Source organism: Schistocerca gregaria, chromosome 4 (genome assembly GCF_023897955.1).
Source record: "Schistocerca gregaria isolate iqSchGreg1 chromosome 4, iqSchGreg1.2, whole genome shotgun sequence".
Classification (NCBI taxonomy): domain Eukaryota; kingdom Metazoa; phylum Arthropoda; class Insecta; order Orthoptera; family Acrididae; genus Schistocerca; species Schistocerca gregaria.
This window is the reverse complement of record NC_064923.1, coordinates 314,942,448-314,948,369: the sequence shown is the minus strand read 5'-3', so window position 1 is coordinate 314,948,369 and position 5,922 is coordinate 314,942,448.

Here is a 5,922-nt window from a genome sequence, read left to right as displayed (position 1 = left end):
TGGAAGTGAAACATGGACGATAAACAGTTTAGACAAGAAGAGAATAGAAGCTTTCAAAATGTGGTGCTACAGAAGAATGCTGACGATTAGATGGGTAGATTACATAACTAATGAGGAGGTACTGAATAGAATTGAGGAGAAGAGGAATTTGTGGCACAACTTGACGAGAAGAAGGAGCTGGTTGGTAGGACATGTTCAGAGGCATCAAGGGATCACCAATTTAGTAATGTAGGGCAGCGTGAAGGGTAAAAATCGTAGAGGGAGACCAAGAGATGAATACACTGAGCAGATTTAAAAGGATGTAGGGTGCAGTAGTTACTTGGAGATGAAGAACTTGCACAGGATAGAGTAGCAAGGAGAGCTGCATCAAACCAGTCTCAGGACTGAAGACCACAACAGCGGGAATTAAAGTCCAAGGAGAAGCGATAAAAACTTCAGAGGTTTGCCGTATAATATTGTACCTGCGATGTAATAACATACTATTTTCTTTTTCTATTGGAATATGAAGGTTTATAGATATAATTTAACTACTGAGTCAGTGAACTGCACTGCAAGACAGCGAATATGTATGCTCAGAACAATGAGAGCGGTCTATCATTATCATCTGTATTTTGTTCTATATAGGAATGCGCGCTTGTCTTTTCTTTCTCTTATTTAATTGTGTGCCTTTCCTACAGCATCTTATGCTATCAGACTCCTGTTTTCTTTCATTTTGTTCGAATGAACTAAACTTGTATTCCTGCTGAGAATTTATTTAATCATTCTATTATTACTGCCAATTGTGGGTACTAATATGACCTTATTATGAATGCTTTATTCTTTTGCTCCAGAGTTGAGTGAAGATTATTGTGTTTTTCAAGTATTTCACTGAAATATGTCACAATGATTTGTTATGTTCAAAACTGTGAAAATTATTCACAAAATGTTATATTTCTGTACAAATTATTTACTTCGTTAAATAATAATTGTTTAATTTAAAATTTCTGCTTTCATTTTGTAACAGCAGTCCCAAATTTCCAATTTATAAATGTTATAGATATTTCTTTACTACATTTGTTCCTTACGGTGCCAACGCGATATTCACGAGATTAAATCAAATTATTCTGAATTTCTCACAAGGCGAGAAGACATTTAGAAATTTCCCTGATAGTACAAAAAAACAAATTAACTGTTTTTCAGTACACTGCTTGCCTACTGATCAAAGAGCAAAATAAATTAAGGAGTGAAGTGATAATACTGTGTATTCAATACCATTGTGTGCTTGTGTGCATTTACTGATAAAAATAATTTTTATTATAAAATAAAAAAAAAGTTGTGTGTATGTGAAATATCTGATTCATGTACTTTTAATTAAGGATAAGAAGTGATAGCCCTAATTATTCCATGTACTAATTGTTGTGTGTGAATGTTTAAGTATTAAAGATAACTAGTCTCATGCATATATTTAAATAATAGTAGAACAGAATGTTTAATTGGGATACATTAAGTTTGAAGAAATTTTGCTTAACAGTCATTCAGTTACTGAGCTATTGCCAGTATATGAATATACTGTAAGCTTAGGCTGCATCTGAGCAAATTAGATTAGAAAACAAGATATTTAAGGCAGTAGATGTGTGTTTCTATTTGGGCAGCAAATTAACAGATGATGGCCGAAGGAGGGAGGATATAAAATGTAGACTAGCAATGGCGTGAAAAGCGTTTTTGAAGAAGAGAAATTCGTTAACATCAAGGATAGATTTAAATTTCAGGAAGTCTTTTCTGAAAGTGTATCCATGGAAATGAAACATGGACGATAAATAGTTTAGGTAAGAAGAGAATAGAAGTTTTTGATATGTGGTTCTACAGAAGAACGCTGAAGATTATTATTATTATTATTATTATTATTATTATTACTATTATTAATCTCACATCATAAACATACATAAAACACAGTTTATACAATTACTGACAAATCAGCACAGTTTATATAATCTTTGACCACAATTTGGCCATGTCCAGTGCATTTGTCGTTACCTGGTGAAGGTCATCCTCTGTGCAGGTTGCTGGATACAGTTGACACTGAACCATATGTTGAACAATCTGTTCTTCCCCGCAGTTTCATTTTTCTTCATGTATCCCCATTTTACCGGGTTAGGCTGTGATCTGCCCACTCCTGACCTCACCCTACACAAGGATTTCCAGATTGGCCAATGCTTGTCATGACCAGGTGGTAGATTCTGAAAATCTTTTCCAAACAGGAGGGTGGGATGCCTTAGCCCTCTATTGTTGCAACCTGATTTTTTCATCAGTGCTTTCTAGTTTCTCTGATCTTTTGTGGAAATTTTTGCTTTACTTTAGTCGTCGTAGGCAGGGTGGTTAATCATGCATGTGGTGTGCTTTTTCCTACTCCAGTTTCGTCCTTTTGCTGTTTGGTGCAATTTCTCTTTGAACAAGAGATGGCGCAATTCCTGCAAGGTGGTAGAGCCATTTGACTGGAGCTGACTTCAAGCAGCCTCTTACAACTCCGCGTGTGTTGTTTAGGGCAATATCTAACAGTTTGGCATGTGTCGACTTATACTAAGCAGGACAGTCATACTTTGCAGTGGAGTGGTGTAATGCCATTGCAGAAGTTCAGATGGTTTCACCTTGGTAGCCCCACTGTGATCCATCCAGTTTTCTCAGTATGTTGTTCCTACTCGAGACTTTTGATTTGAAATTCATGCAGTGTTTCTTGAACGTTAGAGATCTGTCGAGTGTTACTCCTAGGTATTTTGGAGTGTCACAGTGTCCTAATTTAACCCCCGGTCATACTATCTTTAACGTGTGTGTGGTTTCCCTATTTCACATCTGGAAAACACATGCTTGTGTCTTTGATGGGGTTGGTTTAACCTAGTTTATTCTGTAGTACTATGACAGATCTTCAAGACCACACTTTAGTGTGATTTCTATTGAATTGAAGTTTGTGTTTTGTGTTGCCAGAGCAAGATCATCAGCATACAAGAAACTCCTGCTGTTTGAGACTATGGGTTGGTTGTTAGCATATATATTGACAGAACTGGAGCCAACACACTTCCCTGGGGAAGGCAAACTTTCTATGGCCTCCATTGGCTGCACTGTCCTTGGAAGTCAACAGAGAATCTTCGGTTCTGTGAAAGATTGGCAATGAGCCTAGTGATGCTGAAATCCTTGGTTAGGTTGTAGATCTGGTTTAGTAGTGACTGGTGGTTGATGATGTGGTAGGCTGTTGTCAAGTCCACGAATACCTCTCCTGTCACCTTACGGGCTTAGAGCCATTTTCTATGAACTATGTTAGACTGAGTAATTGCCTGTGCAGTTTTTGCCAGGGCAGAATCCAGCTTGCTCATGATATGCAATTTTCATAAAATTTGGCAGGTTCACTGCACATGAAAAGTAAATGAAAAATGGCAAACCAGCAATGGAGCAAGCTCTAAATCAGCAAATTTTGGCCTTTCTACACAAAAGTCAAACACATGTACTCCCATCCCCTAAAACATTGACGTTAACTATAAAAAAACCCTATACCGACTGACAATACATTAAACTTTCAAAAGAGAAATCTGTAATGTTCAATTTTCTCATAAGGGGGAAGGGAGCGAAGCAAAAATTACCATAAATGTCTTCTGCACACTTCTGCCATATGACACTGCCCATTTGGCAATCGCCCATCAGTGCTATACTTTTGGTGTCTTGTAACACCTTAAGAATTTCAGGGTAAATTCTAGAGACACTCGTATTTCGCTGTCTCAAACACACGATACTTTAAGGATGAGTGTGTGAGAGTGGAAATGTGTCTTCTGCGCCACGGTTTATGTGTGTGCAGGACAGGCGTTTGTTACGAGAAGACTAAAGTTGTGGCAGTGTATCAGTACTGACAAGTGGTGGCTTTGCACACCTTGGAAGCAGTATGTCCAGTACAAGGAGTAATCAAGGGCTACTCTTTGGAAGTGAAATAATAGTGACTACTGGGAACAAACAAAATATGTTTTATCTAGAGACTTACATACTCTCTTGTTTGACTTGCTGGGAGCAGAACTGTTTTGACAAGGGTTATTAAAACCAAAAGAGACTGTAATGATGTATGTTAAGTACTAATGTTTTCCAGACCTGGTGTATTTTTTCGAGACTTCAACGCATGTGAAACTTGTGTAGTTGTTTTACTGTGGATAAGAAAATATAGCAAAGTTGATGTGAAAGTATTCTGAGAGTAAGAAATTATTTCAAAAGTAGAGAAGTAGTTCAGTATCATTTCCCTGTTGTTGTTGTGGTCTTCAGTCCTGAGACTGGTTTAATGCAGCTCTCCATGCTACTCTCTCCTGTGCAAGCTTCTTCATGTCCCAGTACCTACTACAGCCTACATCCTTCTGAAGCTGTTTAGTGTATTCACCTCTTGGTCTCCCTCTACGGTTTTTACCCTCCACGCTACCCTCCAATACTAAACTGGTGATCCTTTGATGCCTCAGAACATGTTCTACCAACCGATCCCTTCTTCTAGTCAAGTTGTGCCACAAACTTCTCTTCTCCCCAATCCTATTCAATACTTCCTCATTACTTATGTGATCTATCCATTTAATCTTCAGCATTCTTATGTAGCACCACATTTCGAAAGCTTCTATTCTCTTCTTGTCCAAACTATTTTTTGTCCATGTTTCACTTCCATACATTGCTACACTCCATACAAATACATTCAGAAACGACTTCCTGACATTTAAATCTATACTCGATGTTAACAAATTTCTCTCCTTCCGAAACGCTTTCTTTACCATTGCCAGTCTACCTTTTATATTCTCTCTATCCTGACCATCATCAGTTATTTTGCTCCTCAAATAGCAAAACTCCTTTACTACTTTAAGTTTCCCATTTCCTAATCTAATTCCCTCAGCATCACCTGACGTAACTCGACTACATTCCATTAACCTCGTTTTGCTTTTGCTGATGTTCATCTTGTATCCTCCTTTCAAGACGCTATCCATTCCGTTCAACTGCTCTTCCAAGTCATTTGCTGTCTGTGACAGAATTACAATGTCATTGGCGAATCTTAAAGTTTTTATTTCCTCTCCTTGGATTTTAATACCTACTCCGAATTTTTCTTTTGTTTCCTTTACTGCTTGCTCAGTATACAGATTGAATAGCATCGGGGAGAGGCTGCAACCCTGTCTCACTCCCTTCCCAACCACTGCTTCCCTTTCATGTCCGTCGACTCTTATAACTGCCATCTGTTTTCTGTACAAATGGTAAATAGCCTTTTGCTCCCTGTGTTTTACCTCTGCCATCTTTAGAATTTGAAAGAGAGTATTCCAGGCAACATTGTCAAAAGCTTTCTTTAAGTCTACAAATGCTAGAAATGTAGGTTTGCCTTTCCTTAATCTCTCTTCCAAGATAAGTCGTAAGTTCAGTATTGCCTCACGTGTTCCAACATTTCTATGGAATCCAAACTGATCTTCCCTGAGGTCGGCTTCTACCTGTTTTTCCATTCGTCTGTAAAGAATTCGCGTCATTATTTTGCAGCTGTGACTTATTAAACTGATAGTTCGGTAATTTACACATGTATCAACACCTGTATTCTTTGGGATTGAAATTATTATATTCTTCTTGAAGTCTGAGGGTATTTCGCCTGTCTTATACATCTTGCTCACCAGATGGTAGAGTTTTGTCAGGACTGGCTCTGCCAAGGCTGTCAGTAGTTGTAATGGAATGTTGTCTACTCCCGGGGCCTTGTTTCGGTTTAGGTCTTTCAGTGCTCAGTCAAATTCTTCACGCAGTATCATATCTCCCATTTCACCTTCATCTATATTCTCTTCCATTTCCATAATATTGTCCTCAAGTAGATCGCCCTTGTATAGACCCTCTATATACTCCTTCCACCTTTTTGCTTTCCCTTATTAGCTTAGAAGTGGGTTTCCATCTGTGCTCTTGATATTCATA